The sequence below is a fragment of the Typopeltis vanoorti genome, chromosome 11 (assembly GCF_054136105.1).
Source record: "Typopeltis vanoorti isolate ZY-2024b chromosome 11, IOZ_Tvanoo_1.0, whole genome shotgun sequence".
NCBI classification, from domain to species: Eukaryota; Metazoa; Arthropoda; class Arachnida; order Uropygi; family Thelyphonidae; genus Typopeltis; species Typopeltis vanoorti.
Window position 1 is genome coordinate 121,846,800 of NC_143559.1, and position 24,509 is coordinate 121,871,308.

At 35.9% G+C, this 24,509-nt stretch overlaps 1 long non-coding RNA gene across 1 annotated transcript in view; it reads left to right on the forward strand.

Annotated features, from left to right (window-relative positions):
* The window catches only part of LOC150102012 (uncharacterized), a 103,157-nt gene extending 80,068 nt beyond the window's left edge, over positions 1-23,089 (forward strand). Inside the window, exons 3-4 of the long non-coding RNA XR_016549081.1 lie at positions 12,762-13,053; positions 22,985-23,089. This is a non-coding gene — a long non-coding RNA (uncharacterized LOC150102012). The remainder of the gene's footprint in view (positions 1-12,761; positions 13,054-22,984) is intronic.
* Positions 23,090-24,509: the final 1,420 nt, after the last annotated feature.

Below are 24,509 nucleotides of genomic sequence, written 5' to 3' on the forward strand. Positions count from 1 at the left end.
CCGGCCTGCCAGTCCGGAACATGGGGGTTTGGGCGCTGTAGGCGTCAGTGGGGGGGGGGCGGCTACGCCCCTATTATATATATATATATATATATATATATATATATATATAGAGAGAGAGAGAGAGAGAGAGAGAGAGAGAAATACACATAAGTTAGAGAAATAGACAGATATACTTGTGGTGAGGGAGACATAAATGAAGAAAGATTTGAATTTAAAAAAATAATTTTCTGCTTGTCTCATAATCAATTAAGTGAATTTTTATTCATGGACCATTACAGAAAATGCTGCGCACTCACCATCTCATCTCTCTCTTTCTCGATTGTGTCACGTCAGGGGAAGCCAATCGAGATGCATCATTTGAGTGGTTTTTCAATGAAGTCCTGAATTAAGTAAAGAGGGTGGCGAAAAGGGCCAAAAGTTATAATGAAAGGCGACAGCGTTATGGAAAAGTCAGATAACATCCCCCGGAAATCGACAATGCTAGCAACAAAGATTCCCCCCCCCCTTTGAAATGCGCACAGCCACGACACAACAAACACGCTCGCACACCATTAATCAGACCTTGTGAACAAACCGACACAAACAGTCATTAATAATAGTAAGAAGCAATTACAAAATGACGTGGAAAACAGATGAGGGGGGGGGGGGAACGAGTTCCAAACAGCACGTTCAAGTGGATAAAGAAACGCTTTTTATTAACTTTAGTTTCCGAAATTTTGAAAGATCAAAGTGGATTGGAACAGGACTCACTAAATACGACAACACGCCGACCCATTATTTACGGACACATCCTCACCCCACTACAAAAAAAAAAAAAAAAAAAAAAAACTCTTTTGTCTAAGGGTAAAGTCAACAAACAGACAAGCTAACAGGCACAACAGCTTCTTATTCTTTCAACTGTTATTTATGTACGTTGTTGGTCATAAAAACTACCCTCACGTCTTGTGTAGAGGAAGCTTTGATGTGGGAATGCTTGATTATATCAATCTCATAGACACACATTGCTGACAGCTTCGAACATGTATGATGCACGCATACAACAGGCAGATAGATAGGGGGGGGTATGCAGTGTAGATGAGCGGATAAAGAGACAGGCTGAAGAAGATAGATTGGATTCAGACAGATAAAGAGAGAGTAGCACAGTAATAAACACAAGCAGATAAGCACTGTGCATGTTGATAAAAGCCCTGAGGTTGGTGGAATAAACACGAAAACAAATAAACAAACACGCAAGTAAGATGTTTTTAAATAAACATCTTACTCGATGAAAATAGAATAGACGAGTAAATAAATAAAATAGACACACAGACGCATATAAACAGACAAGTGGGGAGACCGACATGCAAGTAAATTGACTCATAGAACGGTACGCAAGATATTAAATACAGAGATAGTTTCAGAGTGATAAATAAGGAGTCACACGAGATGATAATTAGGCACAGAGATAAATAAAACAATCAGGAGGTAAATACACAGATAGACAGGTTGATTACTACACAGAGATGTTTATAAAATGAATAGACTGATGGCAAATAATTACACAGACACAGAATGTTAAATGTGGAGATTGACAGAATCTGATTTTTATAAACATTGAGATGATGAAATAAATAGATGAATACACAAATTTGATAATATATAGACACAGTCCAACACAGGCAGACCAATAAAAATGGGTTGTGAGAAATGCTTCTAAACATTGAGACACAGATTGATGCATATACCGATATCAAGTTTTTCATCTCATGAAGCAGATAAACCAGTTCAAGGATACATAGAACTGACAAACTGTGCAATTGATTAAACTTCGTTATCTTAGCGTTACTTGCTTGCATATGAAGCAAATAATGCTAACTAAGCCTCTAACTGGTTAAGGCAAGGGTAGAAGTCCTCAACAATCATATCAACCGACAAATAAAGTAATTAATAGGTAAGTGAATTAAATACACACAGTGATGCCTAAGAAGATGAATTAAACATTCACATAAGGCGAGAAAATAAGACACCATCATAGACTGTGTAGGATTTCGGAACCAAAATCCTACTGAAGAGGTTGGACACCTCCTTATTCCTGGAGGTGTCCTATGTCTATAGATGCGTGTGTTCACAGGGCCGGTTTGTCTGTTCTGGGGGTTGAAAATAACGAGTTTCTGGGTGGGAAAAAACCCCTATCTCTGTATGAGATAGGGTTTTTTTTTCGTATGAAAAAAAACCTTTCGTCGAAAGACTTTAAATGAAGAGTTCTAGATGCGATTCGAACCTACAGACGTCTTCCAATCGGACACATATCGCGATTGTGCTGAGGATACACCCTACATAAGATAAAATGAACATTGAAACAAATAAATCGTCCTGATAAAAGCACTGAGAACAGAACATGAACGCCTCCTATGATCGAACACCTTAACTAGCTTGTATGTCCCACTCTGTTCAATGAATGTGGGAAAGTAAGTAGACATGGGAATGGATAGCATGAGTTAAAAACGTGACAATCCTTTAAGTTATCAAAACGGTAATGAAATACACCGAAGAACAAGCTGGCATATAGTCAGAGGGATAGTTAATGACACCGATAAATAGTCATACGAAGACAGTACATGTCAATCCATAATCACACGCGCCAATTATACAAATACACACCGAAATAAAGAAAACGACAAACATAAACAGACACAGAAACAAATGAAAGGTGAAACAGTTAAACTAACGAAAAAAAAACAGATAAATAAAAGAATAATGACATTTATTAACGAATAAATTAATGGTATTATAATAAAGAGAAAAGTTAACATTTATATCGTAAAAGCAAGAGTATTATTTATTACAAACACATCGCATTCATTTATTTCTTGGGAAATTAGGGATTCGTGATGTCCCCTTTTCTTAGAAGGTCTTAATGAAGTACTTCAACAAGGTTACATGATCTACGATTCGACTCAAGTGGAACGCAAATAGAAGACTATCTTAAGGGGAACTATAATTCCTTAATTGGATATCTTATAAAAGTTTTCTAATTCTGTTTCTGCATCGCATCTATCGAAGAAAAAGGAAAGAATGAACACTTATACAAACCTCGAGCTTCTTTGAGGAGATGTTTCCTCTAAAGAACTACTATCGGCTTTTCTCTGAATATATTGACTGGTCGGTGGTTAGTTACTTGATCAATTCAACCGCATGGATCAAGTAACTAAACACTCTCTGTTGACCAACACCCATTTCTAATTGGCACATTCATCAACACTAATGACACAGGTCGTATTTGATAGCATACTGATATTATAGCAACTCTATATAAATTTACGCTTCCATTTAAACCCTTTGGAGTTATTGGAACTTATATTTACATCGCATATGCTCTTTTTTTTTCAGACGTGTACCAACATCCCCCCCCCCTTCTGATTTGCTGCTTTTCTTACCGTTGGACACATAGCGTAAGTCAAAACCAAAGTCAACGGAACACAGGAGTCCACGCACTCGCTGGCCCAATTGAAGAATGGAACATTTTGTTCACTTTGCCATCCAATGTACGAAATCTTTGGGTTGCGCTTTATTTGGTAACCTTTTCTGCAGTTAGCAAAGGTCTATACTGAAAACCTCGACAGATTACTCACGTGATGTGAGAAGAACAGGTGTGTCCGATGTCAATTATCTCGCATTGTGAGTGTGGCGTGTAGCTGGTAGCAGCAATATGGCGGATAGTAGTCACTGTACATCCAAACGTGTCTCATCGAAATATGATCATGCCTAAGATCATAAGCATTTAGAAATCTTAGAGTAAAAATATTGGTACTTTGGCAACGCAATAATTTTTCTCTTGGGAAGAAGACAAACTGCGTGTGTGTTTTCACAAAAAAAGTGGTCTTAAAGTTCTTCAAGTATTTCTTACAATCATTCATCGTAGAGTTTCTCCTAACAGTCAGTTTCAATGAATAACCCAAATGGCTTGAATTCATCACTAATTGACTGCTCTGTCAATCACTTTACAAATAACTAATTTTAAAAACCAAAGCAGTTAACTCTTAAAAAAAACTGTTAATTATAAAATTGAATCATTAATTAGAATACTTAAATGTTTCAATAGTTATTATGATTAACTTGATTTTAAAATAGTTAACTTAAAATAGATGACTTAAAATAATTTAAACCACATAACTTTAAAATTTTAAAAAAGTTGCCATAGTAACTATTTATTTTTTAAATAGTTACTATGGTAACTTAAAAGATGAGAACGATTACTGTATTTTTTACTATTCGTTTATGAGAATGATTATAATATTATATTTAAAAATGGACGCCTAATGTTTAAAATAGTTATAATTTTAAAATGAATTCAATAAATCCCCCCCCCCCCTCCGACATACCGAGTGGTGTGATTTGGTAGTTGAATATTTGTTTTAAAGGGGGTTGTTTGAAGAAACTTAAAGCAAAACATTTCATGTTAAGAACTCAACATTATGTATGAAGACGACATACTCTGAGAAAGATAAACACACACACACACAAAAAAAAAACAGTTACATTTTAAGAAAAGAGAAACAAAGAAGGAAATGATAGAAAGAATGAAAAAAAAAAAAACTATTTCCAAGTTAAATTTCGAGTGCTTCTATAAATAGCCTCCCCAGTTGATGCCGAATCCGCGCGGGTCTCCGAACAAGCACTTGTTTCATCTCACAGCCGGCAAATGTTCCGGAAGATAAAGTTGAGCGTTCCAAGTCAGCGGCCACCCTCGCCTTTGCCGAAGAACTGTCAAAACGCTGAAGTGCGACAACCCAACAGCGAACAGTGTGGGAACAGGTGATCTGGCAATCCTTTGCGTTGCTTTTCTACGGGATTTCCCCCCCCTCCCTCCTATTTCTTATTTCTCCACTCCCCCCCCCAGTCCGAGGAAAAGCGGAAAGTTTCGAGACGAAAACCCTCTTGCGTACGTTTCTAATCTCCCCCTTCGCACAACGTTGAACAAATCTGCCTTTTTTGCTAATCTTCCTTATCTTGCAGCTTCAAGCGATCAAGGCATTCCCTCTTCTCCTTCCCCCCCCGTCCCCCCCCCCCTTGTCTGAGCGCTTAACATCTCACACCTGGCGGGAAATGCTGCCGCAGTTATTTTGGATGTCCGTAATAGACCGATCGAAAAAAAAAAAAAAATCCGAATTTCTTTGTTTGAAAATGGAAAAGTTTACTTCCGGTAGGATGGCCGATTTTGGAGTTTGTACCTGAAGTTGGCGAAGAAAAATCTCAAAGGGAGAAGGTTGAAATAAAGACAGAATATAGAGAGGGTATCTGCTCTCTCTCTGATAATAAATTTCCCAAGTTGATAAACAGAGATTACTTGCATTTTTATAAAAATATTAAATGTACATATTAGTTTATTTATTTTTCACAGACCCTCGTTTTTATATCCAACTCAAATTCAATACTTAAACAGATAATGACAATTCTTCATTGTTCTTATTGTAATTTTCAATCATTTTTTTTATCTGAATAGATAAAATGTTCCATAATTTTTTAACAATTATCTCGGTTGAAACTATCTTAATTTTTATCTTTCTACCATTTAACAATTCCCAATCAATATATAAATATATATGTGCGCAATTTACTCGATGAAGTTTTTAACTACATCGGAAAGAGGAACTTCATTTTATAGTCCTTATAAGGACTGGCGTAAAGGGGCGAAGCAAGAACGCTTTTCATCCTCCCCGTTATCTGTAGAGGACAGTGTAGGGATACAGGAGGATAACAGCAATAGTCGAGCCTCAGTTTGGCTACAGCACTGCCATCCATTGCCCTCCAAGTGTATTAATCATTAATCATCAACGCACCTCACGGTCGATTTTCCACTTCCTCAGGAACTTCATTTATATCCTTATAAGGACTGGCTTAAAGGGGCGAAGCAAGAATGCTTTTTATCTTCCCCGTTATCTGTAGAGGACATTGTAGGGATAAGGTGTTATTGAGCTATTAAAGCTCTGATCATGGCAGGAGGGTAACAGCAATAGCCGAGCTTCAGTTAGAACTTCATTGGCTACAGCATTGCCATCCATTATCCTCCAAGGGTATGGTGGTTCTCACATACAATTTCAGGAACTTCATTTTTTAACATTATAAAGTTCACATAGGTAAACTATATAGAACAAAAAATGGTGTATAAATAATTTATTAATATATGCTTTAAGAAAACAAAAATTTTAAATATATACTTAAATAATAAATATAAATATAAATATATTAATTAATTAATAAATTAAGTAGCTTTTAATAAACAAACCCTTGAATTATGATGAAATGAATAAAAATTGAGATGAAAATTAACGTGTTTGTCTTTAATTTCAAAATATTGGGTTTGCTGGAGAAGTTTTAGCTTTTAGTAGGTGTAATGCATCAAGACGTATTTAACAGTTTGAAACATCTTTTCTATGGGGGGGGGGGTATAACGAAAGTATATAATCAACAATTTTGTTTATATTAAAAATTATAAGTAAACACATTAAATGCGAAGTTTTGAACTCAATTTTCTGATTTTTCTGTTTTTAAATCAAGTATTATATTTTCAGTGATGACAGCGCCATCTTAAGGGCTTACTGGCTTCGTGTTTCCCTCAGCAATTCTAGTTGTTTTTGTAAGCGTTTTAGAGGAAATAAACATAGGAAATCAGCCTTTGAAATTTCTTTTTTTTTTTTTTTTTTAAATAATCGATTTTGCTTTTCTGCTGTTCGACCACAGCGCCATCTACTTTACGAAAGCAACCTAGATAAAGAGTTGTAGTGTTTTTATAATGATAATTCCGGAAATAGAAAAGCTGACAAAAACATTGGGAACTTTTATTTAGAAACTCAATAGCAGAAAGAAAGAAAGATGGGGGGAATTTGAAAGCGTAGAGAATTAGGGTGAAGAGTGCTTGAAATGCTGAAGTAAACATGAAACAGTACACAAAAAAAAAAGAGATGAAAATGATAATAAAAGATGCCACCAATAGTTAAGGGGTTGTTAGAAAGTTTCAGTTGTCTGCTTGTAGCGATAACAGATCGTCAGGATTGCCAACATCTCTCTCTCTCTCTCTCTCTTTCTCTGCTCCAAAAAGATTGCTAATGACATAAGCAGACTCTGCTCGCCTGCTCTTACCTTATCTGTAGTTTTCGCTTCATTAGCTTTTCAGGGGATCATAAAACAGACGTCTCTGATGTCGACAATTCCCGCAGAGAAAGGGGGATGACGGGGGGGGGCTAGAAAGAAATTTTTGTGGATAATTTAGCTGCACGTTATCAATGCCACCGAATGGAAGATGGAAGGACCTACTTGATTTTTTTTTGTGCGTGCGTGTGTGTGTGTGTCGAAGACTTCACCAATCCACTAGCCTTGTCGTGGTTTTATTGACATTTTAGCACCTCGTTTTTCTTTGTGTGACAGCCCTGTATCTTCCTCGATAGATTATTTCTGGTAATTAAGGCTGGAAGTCAGTGGATGCTTTTTTTTTATTATTATTCCTGTGGTGTGATAATATTCAGTGAATAAATGGATATCTTCATCTGAGGCTCCGTACGAACTGCGTGTCTTTGAGTAGATGCTATTTGCGGACAGCCGATCTTAATAAATAATGATTGATGACTAGCTTCGGTGTCAAAGGTCATCCGTATATATATGTATCGCCTGATAATCAAAACTGGTCGTTTTTTCGTTCCTATAAATGTGCAATTCTCTTTTTCTTGCTAATAGGAGAAATACTCTGAGCGATTTAATGTAAGTTATCGTTTTAAATTTATAAAATGAACACACAAAGAAAGAATACTTCTGGAAGTCGCCTTTATCTTTCTCGTTTCCATTCTAGAAACAACTCTCAAAGTGAAACTTTAAGTGGGGGAAGAGGGTAAAAGTCGCATGGGGAAAGAGTACAGCACAGTGGGAATTTCAAACCTTGGAGCGCGTGTTTTATTATTAAGTATTAAGTTTATTGTCAACTATTTTGGCAGTAACATAACCCAGTCTGATAACACTGGGTTAGGTTATTTGAAATAGAGGCAATTTGTGAGTTCGGTGTATTATGTCTGGAGATAAAACTCAAGTTCTGCAACCTTTGTATGAGATTGGCTAGCTCACCTTCAGCTGAAAAGTCCTCGAAACGTTCATGAGATTTCAATGTGGGTTTCTTTTGCCAAAGAGGTAAATAGTTATGATACTGTTGGACTTCTTTTATTAAGAATATATTAAGAAAAAACTCACTGAAGCGATTGTTTCAAGAAATATATGATTTTTTTTATTTCTGTGGTTGGTGGATCATTGTTTTTAATCGTTTCATTTTAAATGGTGATAAATTACTTTAAAATTTTGCTGTTTGAATAGGTGTAAACACACTCATAATAACACAGGATAATTAACATTGTACGCATTGTGGCCAAATATTACAAGGGATAAAAGTCAAAAATGAAAGATTGAATAAAGTTAAAAAAGGAGAGAGAGAGAGAGAGAGAGAGAGAGAGAGAGAGAGAGAGAGAGAGAGAGAGAGAGAGAGAGAGAGAGAATAGCCTTTAGTACCTGAGCCGAAAAGCAGTGGAAAGTTTCCAAAGACAAATTAGAGAGAAAGAAAGACAGAGAAAATCATCCGACTTTCTCTCTATTTAATTAAAAGCCAGAGAAAGAAGGATTCGCAGAAAAGTAGGTCAAATTGCAGAAAGAACGAGTGAAAAAGTACCAAGTCAGTAATTACCCCCTTAGTTTTTATCCCCACCGAACAAAACCTGACACGGGGATGCCCAAGAACGGCTCTCATTAGTCTGCGGAAGCATAAACTGCTGGTGCCGTAAGCAGACGAACTGGAGCAGAAGAAAAATGAAAGATGGAAACAGACTAAAGGGGGGGGGATGAGATTATTAATGGAGACGAATAAGCCTCACTCTCGGCGCGATGAATAGCACCGGGTGTTGGTGCCATCTTTGATAAGCGAATTCACGAAAGGGCAATGAAAGTCCTGAGATACATTTGAGTTTAGAGAGTCCTCTCTCTCTCTCTCTCTCTCTCTCTCTCCCTTTTTTATTCTATCCATTTCTTATTAACCCCTCCTTTATCTATTTCCCTTATTCATTTCTCCTCCCTATCTGTATCTCTTTCTCATTCATTTTTCCTTCTTTATGATCTCTAGTCTTCCTTAGCTATCTTCACCAGTATTTTAATAAAGTAATAATAATAATCGGCAATAGTTACAGGCTCTTAAGACCTGCGACCTACCAAGTATCCTTGACTTTCATATGCTTAATATAAGTGTGGGCTAATCTTATACCTAAATATATGTTGTTGCACGTATTCTCCTGGCTAGTTTGTAGGATGAAAAAAACCCAAGTTTTGGAGAGTTAAAAACCATTTCACCTCTCTATGAGACCCGCTAACTTACATTGAGCAACCCCGCTTGAAAAGTTCTCATTCTAGACGGGATGCGAACCCGTCTAGGGCGGGTTCCAACCCGTCTTTACAACTAATACGAACTGTTGAAACCGACTAGTCAGTACAAATAGACAAAAGAGATAGGAAAGAAGAGATAAGGGAGTTTCATATTCTCTCTCTCTCTCTCTCTCTCTCCTCTGTCTCTTCCCAATACATATTTTAATATTCTTTCTTACGCTATTCTGTCTATCCTCATTCCTTCTTTCTCTTCTCCCGATTTGCATGTTTCAATATATCATTTTTAAGAATATTCAATGAAACTTTACTTAGATGAGATCTCTGAAACGTTCTCCATTTGTACTGGAATGATGTTCTCTAGTACTTCTTGTATAATGCAATTTGTAGCTTATAGTACACGAACTGCCGAACTGCCTACATACAATGCACACCAACTCGACACTCATGCATAACGCTAAGCATTGACTTCACTATTTTATTAAGATCATGTTTAATTTTAAACATGAAAATAAATCGAAATCTGATAGATTCACCTGTATTTCATGGCAATGAAATTGAAAACAGGAATTCATGGAAAAAAAATTACATTCATCATCATCACCATCAATGATGTGTATCCTCATGGGGAGCCTCCGTAGCTCAGTCGGTATAGGCGGAAAGACCTGGGTTCGATTTCCGTCCATAACATTAGGAACTTTTATCTGGTCTCTTTCGACTAACGGTGAGTTAACCTGTCTCAGACGGAGGTGAAAGGTCTTTTCTCCCGGCAAATCGGGTTTTTCATCCCCAAAACAGACAAATCGGTCCCATGAACACACGACTACAGTCATAAATGCTTACAGCAAGGAAGGAAACGGGAAAAAAACTATCTTGCTTCATAATCATCTCCCTAGTAATCACTAGCAATCCTCTCAAGGAGAGGAGGTCAAAGGATAGGATAGGATAGGATCCTCCTGGGAGTGTTCAGGTTACTATGACAGCAATTTTCTTCCAACTCAATCTATTACTTGTGAGAACCTCCAATATTGCCATTTCTAACATTCCGTACTTCTAACTGAATCAATCCACCTCAGAGAACACATGTGTTGTTAACCTTTCCTCACCCATTCTATTTAAATGGCCAATACCAGCTTAGTTAGCTCTGCTGACACATTCTTGAATGCTAATAATGCCAAGTATCATATTAAAAAAAGAAGAAAGGAATGTCTTCATTTTTAATATGATTCTACCATTGATGGCATCGGTTCACTCCCCTAATTTTTCTCAGAACCCTAATAGCTCTGGTCTCTAGTCTTTGATCAAATGCTTTATTTCTACCCAACTCTCAGATGCATAACTTAAAACTGGTATTGTATTCTGCTAGTTCGATGTTTGGCTAATGTCTCTCTTATTCCATATTAATTTATTCGGCTGGCAACTTACCATACCAGCTTTGCCTCATTCAATGAGTGCGATATATGCATGTACAGGGTATCCCAAAATTCACGCAAGATTTAAATTTAGCGCCATTTGTGCGGTAAAGTGTTGCCAACGAGAAAAAAAAGACAGCGTGACAGCTGACAGGGTTGTTAAAAATGGAGCGCTACACGAAAGAACAACGCATTTTCATTGTTGAGCAATATTCTCAAAATAATGAAGATTTGGCAGCTACAGTTCGCAATTTTCGTACAAAATATGGTCGGAATAGTGATTTAACTTCATCAACTGTGAAAAGATTAATTAAAAAATTCAAGGAAACTGGATCAATTAGTGATCTTATACACTAATTGGCCGTCCTTCAACAAGTCGTTCAAAAGAAACATCGAAGCAGTTCGTGAGAATGTTGCTGAGAGTCCAAGAACATCAATTCGGCACCGTAGTCTTGAATTGGGCATTTCGAGAAGCTCTCTACAGCGTATTCTCACGAAAGATTTGCATCTTTATGCTTACAAAGTTCAATTGACTCAAGAACTGAAGCCTACTGACCACACACAGCCAAGAGAGTTTGTCGAATGGATTATGGAACAACAAGTGGATGCTTATTTTTCGAACAAAATCACCTTCAGCGATGAGGCTCATTTTCATCTTGATGGCTTCGTTAATCGACAAAATTGTCGCATTTGGGGTTCAGAAAATCCACGAGTGATTGTTGAGAAACAAATGCATCCACAACGTGTCACTGTTTGGTGCGGAGTTTGGGCTGCAGGCATCATGGGTCCATTCTTCTTAGAAAATGCGGCTGGTAAGGCAATAACAGTTAATGGTGCTACTCGCTATCGCGACATGATAATCCAGTTTTTTGTGCCTAAATTGCAAGATATGGATGTGGGCAATATGTGGATTCAACAACATGCCATACAGCCCGAGAAACAATTCAATTACTGCATGAGTCATTTCCTGGTCGTGTAATTTCCCGTTTTGGTGATCAGAATTGGCCGCCCAGATCATGTGACTTAACGCCGTTGGACTTTTTTCTTGGGGTTTTTTGAAGTCTAAGGTTTATGCCAACAAGCTCACGACCACCCACGCCTTGAAGGAGGAAATTGAGCGCTGTATCAACGAAATTCAGCCACATTTATGCAAAACGGTCATGGAAAATTTCGACAAAAGAGTGCGCATGTGCCAGCAAAGCCGTGGAGGCCATTTACCCGATATGCTATTCCATGCATAACCCTATACTTTATGAATCAATAAGAAATTACAATTTCTTATTAAAAACCTGTGTTTTCTATCAAAATTACTTCTTGCGTGAATTTTTGGACACCCTGTATATACAGAGTAAAAGTTGAAGAAGAAGAATGTGTAATATAAAAGACTAAAGTGTAATGTTAATTCATCGTTATGTTTGTATTAAATCAACACAAACTAGTATTTATCAAGAACAACATTTTGAAAGTGAAATTTGGACAACTAGTCTACGTGGGAGCTCTTCAACGATTGAGCACAGTTAATCAATATCACCGCCCCTTTATAAACATTTGCATCCCTTATTATTCAGTACACAGTTGTTAAATCAGAGCCTACAAGAGTGTAGTAATAAGCCGAACAACTTTGATGTTTATAACCATGTTTATAGTTTGTCTCTATTGATTAGGGAACATGTTCGACAATCTATTGTGCCTTGCTGTGTTGTCCCCTTTATTTATAGATGCTTGTTCCGTATCGAACATTCCTCTAAACAATTGTTTAATTAACTACAAAATGTATTTGTAAATGGGACATATTTCGAGTAATTTTTAGTAAGTTCTCTTTGAAGTGTATTTTTATAAGAAATTTTTCATTTAATTTTTATGTTTATTAAGTCTCATTTGTATTTTCTCAAGTTACATCACTTTTAGTTTATTAATAAATTTTTTTCATCTCTCGTTCTCTCTTATTCTCTGATGTTTTAGGATTCAGAGAAACAACAACAAAGATGCTAAAGATAAGAAAGATGAAAGTGCCTAAAAGAAAAATCGAAATAAATACCAATTCCACTCATGGTCGGAAATCCAACAACATCAATCGATAAAAAGATAGATGGAGAACGAAAGGATGTTAGGGAGAAGAAGGGGGGGCGGCAGAAACTGAGAGCAGAACGTCCCTATAGGAGTGAACTAGAATAAGAAGCTGTCAGAGGGCTTTTAACACATTTAAAGAGACAAGGAAGCATTCTGCTGCAGGTCCTTTATAATTTTGTTAAAGGTAGATGTCAATTGCTCCCCCTAGCGAATAATTTTTAAATTGCATGTACATGAGAATTTTTAAGCTTGATGGATAGGTTCAGTAAATAAATTTTAGGAATTACATTCCATCGAGGTTTACTCAACTGCCACCTAGCGGACGTCTTACTGACTGCTGTCAGTGAAATGTATTACAATCGGGAATTTTCATTTGCAAATGTCACCGCTGGAATGAATATTTTATTCTGTTACGCATACTTCAAATAAAATAATAAAATATTTGCTGTCATTTTAAAATTTATGTTTTAGAAAATAAATTCGTAAAAAATATATATATACAAAAATATTTTCTAAGAAGTAAAAGAAATTATATTTCTTTCTTAAAGAAAATTTTTAAAATTGTAATTATTTTTTTACAAACCTATTTTTTTAATTAATACATTTCATAGATAAAGTCAGTTAATATACGATGGTGTTTGTGAAAATTTCTGAGAAGAGATGTGGTGATTGATTCGTTCAATCCAATACCCTTGGAGGGTAATGGATGGCAATGCTGTAGCCAGTGAAGTTCTAACTGAGGCTAGGCTATTGCTGTTACCCTCCTGCCATGATCAGAGCTTTAATAGCTCAATAACACCTTATCCCTACACTGTCCTCTACAGATAACGGGGAAGATGAAAAGCATTCTTGCTTCGCCCCTTTAAGCCAGTCCTTATAAGGATGGTGTTTGTGGAGGATCGACCGTGAGATGCGGTGATGGCCGCTGTAGCCAACGAAGTTTTAACTGAGGCTTGGCTATTACTGTTACCCTCCTGCCATGATCAGAGCTTTATATAGCTCAATAACACCTTATACCTACACTGTTCTCTACAGATAACGGGGAATAGGAAAAGCATTCTTGCTTCGCCCCTTTAAGCCAGTCCTTTTAAGGGATCGTGTTTGTGGAAGTAAATGGTGATTCCAAAATGGTCTGTTAACGTCTATATTGTCATCCATCTTTAATTTCTCTATTATGTTGCCAAACTGTTATTTATTATTTTTAATTTAATTAACTGGAATGTTGCTTTTAGTCTCTGCATTTTTTATAATTCTGAATCAATCTTAAGACACCGTGTAAAGTCTTTGAAGCTAATTTAGCCACAAGTAACTTGTAGATCGTTGGCCGAACTGGGTACTTCAATGAAGTTGAGTGACGTCATCTTTGGCCTACTAGTTCAAGGTCAAGAGAAGTCGTATTATTATTACGCGCGAAGTAACATCGAAACGCGATCATTATTGCGCCGATGTTTGTGCAGAATTACTCACCAGATCTCGTAAGATGTGTTTCAGCAAATAAATTGCTATTTGATATGAAAAGTAATACCATTTCAACAATCATCTGAACACGCAAAAATCAGCGGACCGACTTTGATGATCAACGTTCTTATCTAGAACTGAGGACTAACTAGAACTCGTTAATCAAAAGTGGGTGCTCTTCCAACATCGCAATACTAGACAGCATCCAGCCGTTTGGGCTTCAAGAGAAAAAAAAATCAAGGAATTGGAAATGGAGTTTCTATCCGTACTCAACGTACAATCTGAACTTTGATCTTTCTGATTATCCTTTGTTCAGACTGATTTCACACTTCGCTAATTTTGTCACGTCATCATAGGAACTACAGATGTCCTTAGATTTTTCCGAAAGGTGGATTGAATCTGGTTCTGTAGAAGGATTGGCGTGTTAGTAGAGAGATAGATGACAATAGAACATAGTTTGTCGAAAAATGTTTTTCACTTTTAATTTTATGAAATTAATTTTAATTTTATCAAGATGCTGACAGTATTTGGGTAATCGAAAAAAAATGAGTTTTTTTTAAAAAAAAATTAATTGGAAATGAAGAAAACAAGTTGTATTCAAAAGCATTTAAACCTACGAAACTCCATGACTTAATAGCAAATAAAATTGAAGATTTCTGCTAGGAATTTTTCCTCCTCTTCTTCATTCTTTGATGCATCATAGCTTGGTCTTTGTCCATCTTAGATCCATTGTTTTTCAATCTAGGCCAACTTTAGGCTCATCCCATTCATTGTTTTTACCTTGGGTCCATTTTTGATTTTGAATCCATCTAATTTATTCTTCGGTATATTTTTTTCGTTGTTTTCAATCATACGTCTGTATTCAGATACATTTAAGTTGTCTTAGGATAATTCTTACTCTATATAATTTACCTTTTTTTCATCTGCGTCATCTGTGGTTTCATCTTAGGTCAATATGGTTCATCTTTTCTACTTACGTACTACTTAATGTAGTACTACTAGTTACTTACTGTAGTACTTCTAGTACTACATAGCCCTAATGGGTTAATTATATAAGTTGATGTTTTAAATTTTAAAACATCAACTTATTTTAAAATTAGTCAAAATTTTAATTTTGAGTTCGTTATAGGTCATGTAATAAATATTTTTATCACAGCTCTATTTCGGATCTATTTGAAATCCATATTTGTCCATCTTGGGTCCACCTTGTCCATTTAAATATGAGATATATCACAATACAAAAGGATAATATATTTATCAGGAAACCCGCATTTTACTTGTATAACACGACTTGAGAATAATCAATGGAAAACAAAATAACGCAGACAACAAAAGAAGCAGCAATCTGCAAAAATAGATAGACACGAGTCTCCAAAATAGACGTGAATTGCTGTTGTCATTGATGATTACACGTTCTCTTTGCAATTAATGTGAAAGGCAATCAAATATAGGAGAAAAGAAAGCAAGATGCAATTTGTGAAACATTCTTTCTATCGAGCATTGTGGATATCATTTCACCATCCATTAGCAAGTATATTTATAAGGAGACAGCTTCCATGATAATGAACACCGTTAAAGCAATTAGTCTTGCTACATGATTGGATGCTCATTTTCCGAGAAGACTTTTACACCATTGCAGTTTCCCAATTTATCAAATAGTGAACAGATAATTAAGAACATTGGATCATTAATTAAAAGACTTTTTATTACCCTAAGTAATAATTAGTGTTGGTTATTTGATGTGTAATCACATGTAAGCTATTGAGAAGATGCTAAGACGTCTCCGGTCATATATAAACTCTGCTTGCAAAGGCTACGAGTCCGGACGAGCGGGGGATTAAATGTAATCCTACGAAGGAATTAGCACACTCAAGCATGTCTTTTCATGTAAGAAAGGCAAATTCTTAATTTCATAAAGAGGGTTGCGTTTATCGCTAATAATAATCACTAAATAACAGATTGCCTCGTAGAAGCCCTAAATCATCGTAGCGCGGGGGGGGGGGAGGTCCCTGGTGAAAGATGGAAGAATTTTCGAAATGGCGGAGATGGACTCGGGAGGCGTTTATCAATCATGATGTTGGATGCAGTTTATCGGTGGAATCATCGGTTAATTTTATTCTTTCTCTCTCTCTCTATTTATCTATCTCTCCGGCTTTGTCTGTGTTTAGATGAAACGCCAAAAGTCTTTTTTTATTCATGGGTGTGCATGTTGCTGATGGGGTGAAATATTTCTTATTGTAATCATGAGATTTCTTTTGTGAATGAGGGGTGGGTGGGTGGGTGGGCGGGACGATCGAAGTTTATCGCAGTGTGTTTCTTTACAACTTCCACTTGGTTCTGCTATTTGCGTTTAGACGCATTCAGAGAAGGATGTAAATTGTTCGTCGAGTAGCGGATAGGCTAAAAAAAAGGAAGAAAAAGTGTCAAAAGTTGTTCATAAAGTCAGCCGAGTATAAAAAATGTCGCCCACTAAACCCGACTCGATAGGCAAAGTTTCGCCCGAACAAATTTAAAGTCGCCAGTAAAATGTATTCAAATCACCTCCCTCGCAATGCCGTGATCGTTTTGAATAGGGCACCGTAATAGGCTTTGGAACAATAGCGTCCGTAAAGAGGACGCATAGAAATTGTTTGATTACCACACTTTACTATCGCCTCTAATGTTTAAACTCTTATACTTATTGTTTTCTGCCATTATTCTCGTGGAACAGGCGCGCGCTTCCAGACGTTCCACACAATACACCCTAACGGACAGCAAACTGCTTGACGCTCAATGGCCGGAAGCCTTTAACTTTATACGATCCTATTACGTTTGGGGAGTTTAAGGTCGATTAATATATGGTGTCAGTCCCTTTACATATTATTTAGGGATGGGCCCCCCCCCCCCCCCCCAACTGGAAAAAAAATTCACCACAGAAACGAAACGTGGAATGAAAAGCATGAGGTTTTATTTCATTTCCAGCTTTTTACTTTGATCTGTGTGTGTGTGTGTGTGTGTGAGAGAGAGAGAGAATCATATCACAGACTCTTCTTCAGTAGTCCCGGTTCTCTTAGATTAAACAATCTCAGAGAATCTGATCCCTCTGATCTGTGACCCTATTATCATCACCGCTATCGCATCCATCTACAGTTTCTATCCGGTAAACATAAAAGAGACGACGAGCATCACCGACTGATTACAAAGACTTCAATCTCCACTGATAAACAACAACATAAAGGTCTTCTAGTAGAGGGAAGTATCAAGTTTACTTATAAATATCCAAATCTTTTTCGAGCCATAAATTGATGCCACATCAGCGAATATCCCAAATGTCTACTTTAGGAAAAGTGAAATTTTCAACAAATGGATCAATAGCTGATCTCTCAGACAGACCTTACCTTCTTGTACTTCTTTATGTAGGAGAATTGAAGTGTTTACATCACATCGTTACCGACGCGATGATCTGAAGAAATGCATTTCCGAAGACATTACAATTGTGAGTCGGGTTATATTTCTGTCCTCAGTTTTCAATTGTCTAATAGCTAAGATGATAAACTGGAGCAGAGGATGTTCCTCAACCAGTCTTTTAAATAGCAGCCTAGGTCACGTTACTGCTCACTCACAAACAACACAAAGGAAACACATTGAGCATGCTTGTGAAAGTTGAAAATTAAAATAAATAAAGGAGTACTATTAAAACCCAGTGCCGTCTACTAGTCAAACGACATGCTATCACGTGTTTCTATGATACCAACTTGTACGAATAATTATATCATGCTATGCATATAAATATGCACTTTATACGAATACAAAAATGTAAATCTGCCCGAACAGAAATTAAAACTCCCTCTATGGATCAACAGTTGAACTAGAATCACTTTCCTACTTAGTCACGTCAGAGAAGGTAAATAATACTGTAACAAAAATTCGAAATTATGACGGAGGTTAACGCGATAACCAAATCAGAGCAGAGTCCCCTAGTGGTGAGTAATTTAATATTTTTATTTATAAGTTTAATTCGTTATCAAAAGATATTGGAATTTTTTTTTTAAATATCATCAGTAGTCGAAAGATCATAGAAGTGTGATGCGCCCCCTGTTGGAAAAATATGGAAATAGTTTTTTTTTTTTTTTTTTTGGGCCTTTGTAAATCACCGATTACGTAGAAAATTGAAACTGTCATCAGTAGCGAAGAGTCGGCAACATTCTTTTAATTAACACAATGTTGTCTTCGCGTTCAATAGAAGACGATAATATGAGAAGTAATGTAGTGTTTAAATAGCTTTTCAGCAAACTATATTCTTGAGAGCTAAGAAGCGATGTGCAGCCAGAGAGAGTGGTTGCAGAAATCAATAGATACGCTGTAAACAGCGACACCCGGGATAAATAAAGTTGGTGAGTGTGATCGCCTTGTATTGTGTGTTCATGGGCTAACTTAATGACCGATTCTGTAATCACAGTAAATGTTCCAACACATAAACACAGTCGCCTTTTGCGTCCGTAAATCACGCTATGAGAACACTTTTAATGACTACCTCGTTCGCTAATTTAATTTATCCTTAAGACTGTTACCAATAGCAACACTGGCGCTTACACCAGTTATTAGCTAGCCAGTAAAGATAAGTCATTTGTTCATATCTTAGTATTTATGGTTCAGCTCTTTCGCTCTGTCTTCAGTATCATAGTGGTGATGCGCCCTCTATCGGAAATTACTGGAAACAGTGCGCGAATTTTTAATTACGACTTCGATAGGAAAATTATTAGATATATCGTTGTAATTTATGAAATTATTATCAATTATACTGAAATATTTCCGATAGAGGGAGCATGAAATTTTCTGATGCTCCCTCTGTCGGACTCAATTAAAAATAGTCCGATGCTTAATTATAATACTTTTGGATTTGGTTGTGATACGCCCTCTGCTGGAGACTGTTGGAAACAAAGGGCTTATTTTAATAATTAAATCGATGTACGCCCTCTGTCGGAAAACATTAAAAACAAGTCTGAGTTCTTATTTTTTTGTTGAATAATATAAGGTTTTAAGATGCAGTCCTTCTGGTGCAAATCACAGGAAGTTATTAAGAAGGAAATGAAACATTATTTGATTCTTTTAGTAATAATTTGTTTTCTATAGATGATGAATAAACTTTAAGATGCGCCCTCTATCGGAAACTATTGAAGACCTTTGTTTTAAATTATGTAAAAAATACATATATGAAATTTCGACGAATTTTTTATATAAGCATTTTTTGTTTTTATATTTCCAATTTATTTAGGAAATAAAGTTTTTGATAATTACATATGCAATTTAAAAACACGTCCTCCAAAAAGAATTATTACAGTCCGAAAACTTGAAATTATCATCAGACATATTATTTATTGCAAGTCCTTATAAGGACTGGCTTAAAGGGGCGAAGCAAGAATGCTTTTCATATTCCCCGTTATCTGTAGCGATAAGGTTATTGAGCTATTATTAAAGCTCTGATCATGGCAGGAGGGTAACAGCAATAGACGAGCCTAAGTTAGAGCTTCATTAGCTACAGCATTGCTATCCATTACCCTCCAAGGGTATTGGATTAAATGAATCAATCATCACCGCATCTCACGGTCAATTGATTCACAACCAAGCAATTCCAATTATTTTATTTGTATAAATAATATATATTTAGATAAAAGGTGTATTATCTTTTGAAAAATATTAGAAAAATTTTAATAATTAGATAAGTTTTGAAAATAAAAAACTTTTTTGTATTAAAATAACACTATTAATTCATAGAAGAAATTTTTAAATTCTTAATTCATGACTGAATATATAAAATTAAAAAATGTTGGGAGCTTTGGGAAACAAAGTTTTATTTTTTATTACTAAAAATTACTACCAAACCTTGTAGAAATTTCCAGGAAATTTAATTTAGGAAGTGATATCTGGATTTATCAAGTGATTATTTTAAAGGGATTGGTTATTCTGCCTTAAAATGTCTAAAAAGCAGTAAAGGGCATGTACTTTGAATTACCCCGCTATATAATTTAGCGGATTTCTTATTAGCATTTTATGAACGTCATAATAAAATTCGAAGAACTGTTGATTGTTACTTGGAAGACACTTTCTCAAAAGCTACTTTAGTATTCCAAGTATCTTCCCTCTTCCAAGATGTCAGCAATGCTTCTTATAATATTCCGCCCAAAAATTCATCAGCGCTTCTTCAATGGACTATTAATTATCAGCCAACTTTCCATCAATACTGTTTTACGAGTCTTCTGATTACTCTTTGATGTTTCTTCAATGACCCCACCAAGTCTTTTCAACATTTAAAAAAAAAAAAAAACGAAAATAAAAGGAAAAAAAATAAAGAAAAGCGAAGAACCTTTATTATCAACGAAAGTCCCCTCAAAAAAGTCAAATAATTCTGATAATAGGAAAATCTTAAAAAACTCCAAACTCGTCAATGCCTTTCTGTAAAATCTGAAGTATTCTCTGTATTCTATAACCTCCTTTATAACTCAAGAAAACATCATTAAAAACGTCCTTACTTATCTACCAAACACAACATACAATTATCAACGTCATCTTTGCATCGTGTACAAGCAAAGTCTGTTGAATGCCAAAAAAAAAAAATGTTATGAGGAAAAAATATGTTAAGGCGAGCTACAAGCTGTATTTTTTATTCTCCTTCTAAATTTGCATTATCTCTCTCGTTCGTCCGTATACATACAAACTCCTCCTCCTCCTCTCCCAAGAGCAGACGCACAACAGTCAGGAACATACACACGCACGTACACACAAACACGAGAAGGACCATCTTCGCCTTAGCACGTTTGGTTAAAACTAGCCTTAATAAAAGGGTCATTAAGAAACTCACACGATTGCCTCATTATAAAGCTCCGAACGGGTAGAAAAACAGAACGCTATTCATTGGGTCCCTACATTTAATGATGCGACCATGATGTCGTTGGTTGTATGCACATTAGCCATCTTTAAGGGAGTCTATATTATCAGTCTGATATCACTTTCTGACTGCCTTATCTAAGGCTCCGGTAACAAACGACCGACTAGAGAGTATGAAGAAAGAAGTTATTGTCTGCTAGAAGAGGGGGGGGGAGGTATTTTAACACAGGAACGCACGCCAAGTATAGGGGTAGGAAAGAGAAGGTGTTGGGGGAGAAGGTTCGATCAACGAATTGGATTTACATTATGCTCCATGCATACACTGTAATCAATAGTTCGTCAGGGAGAAAATAGTACGAAGGCTCAATGAATGGGTCGTTCTGGGTTTGTTGTAGTGTGAAGATACGGCCAGAGATGAACTATTGCCGTGGACTTCTCTACTGCCGATGGGATTTTGCGAGTGGGGGAGAGAAAGTGGGCGAAAATCATTACGGAAGAGATAGAACTAGGCGGTCGTCCTTGGGAAGATACAGCTACCCTCTAGACACAGAGGAGTGTTTGTTCCTCAGCGATGCGTTTGACTGTCCTGGAGATGACGATAAAAGTTTGTGAATAGAAGCGCAATGCTGGCTTTGTATCTTTAAGGAATAACATGCTGATTAGTCTCCTGATAGCAGAATAATACCAGAACTCTATTGTTTGGCTGTGTTTGATAAGTCATTCAAACATAAGACGACGTCGCAAAGAGATGAGATTGGCCTGTGACGGATGCTTGGTGAAGCAACTAATAAATCAGTACGCCAGAGAGAGAAAGAGGGAGGATGTTGAATTCACAGAATCTTTCCTTATCTTTGAGAGTTCTCCGTTGAAGGGTTTAATCAGGAATGGAGAACATTAAGCGGAGACTTAAACTAAAATTGAATTGGCTTCTTTGGCCCATTTTATGTGAATTATCTACAGGTAGTCCCGATGGAAGAGCATTTGTCAGTGAAATCCCCTGTACATGTCGTTGCACTGCATTACACCGGAGTTCTCCAAATGTTAACTGCAGACACATTTGCATGCAATAGACCAGCAGAGCAGAAGTATATTTATATAATCAGAATAAGCTATCATTTTCCTCACCGGTGTGGAGTGAACAAAATATTTGCAGTTGAAAATTATTTTATTTTTACAGTACGTATCTATACACTGAGTAGCTAGATAAATCGGCATACTTACTTAATAGCATTATCTTCAGAATAGACTCATTTTGTCAAAGCATGGACTCCAGTAAGTACAGATAGAATTGAGGTAACAGGTGTCGTTCAGTTTCATTATTTAAATACATAATTGAAGGAATAAAGTAATATATTATATATTATATATTTAAAAAATATAAAACATATTTAAAATATTTTTTCATAATTATAATTTTCGCGAAAATATATATAATAATATAAAACACCAATTAAATAATTATATAAAATTTATTTAAATCATTGTTTAGTAGGATTTGTTTGCTAATGTTGAGGGTAACAAATGGCAATACTGTAACCGATGAAGTTTTAACTAAGGCTCGGCTATTGCCGTTACCCAGCCATGACTAGAGCTTTTTAGCTCAATAAACACCCCATCCATACAGATTTTCTTCATTCAGATGACGGGATAAAGAGTCAAGGACTCAGTCCATCGCCCAGTTCTTTTAAGAACTTGTTTGCTAATGTTACAATGGTCATTTTGAACATGTTAAATAAAGGTTTTAATTATTAATTATGTCAATAACAGGATATATTTCCTTAATTCGCATCTAGATTTCTTCCGACTACTTGGACTTAGAAGACAAGATTAAAAGGAGAATCAGTGCCAAAAAAAGAAGAAAAAAAGATGGATTTCCAGTAAATCAGCTTTTTATCAAGTGACTCCAAAATATGCTTACAGAAGAAAAAAAAAACATAAAAATTATCGAGTTTTGTAATAATTATGTTTTACTTTTTATTAACATTTAATCTGTGCATATATTTTATTTTACTTGCCTTAAAAGCAGGGGATAATACAAATGTTTTAAAATCAGATTTGAATTGGAGGCATTCCAATTTATGAAAATCATCATGGCTTGCTTGATAAAATAAAAAATGTTAATTTTTGTGCAGTCACTATTACTTTCAATTCTTCTTCGCGTGCCCTAACCCCATTCTCAAACAACTTTTATAGCATTGTTTTAGTAACTACTCTATGATGTCTCTCCATCACACTCTTACCAATGTCACTGGATTTATGCCGATTCTCTCATTAGCTCAATTATGTAATAGCATTCCATGTATCTTATCATTTGCCTTCGCAAATTCCAGCAGTATCATCGTGGGGCCATTTACTTTACTAGCTCAATGTTTTTCCAGCAATTAAAACAGTGTAAGCTATGAGCTTGTACTAAATTGCAGCTAATCTTCAATTATCTAAATTACCTGGCTTATATTTTTACATATGAATATTTTTAAACACGATATTGCCTATTTTTTCGATGAAATGGATAAAACATGCCGGTAACAAATTGTATTAATCTTTTGAATGTTGAACTGTAGAAATATTTACAAGAAGAAAAAAAAATAATAAAAAAAAAAGGTTTCAGGGTAGTTTGGCATTTTCGAAATACTCCAGTATTTTATGAATTATTTTTAACACTTAAAATTAGGGCAGACTGTGTCCAATTTCTCCTCCATGACTATTTTCTTGTTGCAGCGTTGGAACTCGCGTAACTCGGCGATCTAGAGAGTTATGCTAGCAGAAATACAAGCGACATTACTAGAATAAGAAGAAGAAGCTGTAGTACCATTCAGTCTCATCAAAATACATAAATATAAAAAAAGTTGGATTCGTTTTTTTGAATGAACTTGTAGAAAAAACACAGGCATATCCAAATATTTGGTTTTATTACGATGATTTGGAAAGCAAATGGTAAACTTTGATTTACCATCTACCATTTACCCCCCCCCCCCCTCAAGAAATTAGAAACTCTCTTTCTATGTATTAAAAACTCAAGAATGAGAATAGTGACGTAAATAAATCTTTAGGTTGAACATATGCAGCCTTCTGCGTCTGACAAAGATAGGAATAAGGTTATCTACATCAACATGTAAAATTCTTGTAATATTGATACATACCGACTACGCTACAAGTGAATAAACTTGAGAATGTAAAATTAAATTAGATATACTCGAAATTCGTGACTGATAGACAGACTTATAAAGTGACACAATTAGAATAAGACACATTGGATGCAGAAGGAGCAAAGAGAGGACTCAGTACTTCTAGATAACCATCATAGAAAAATAACTACTC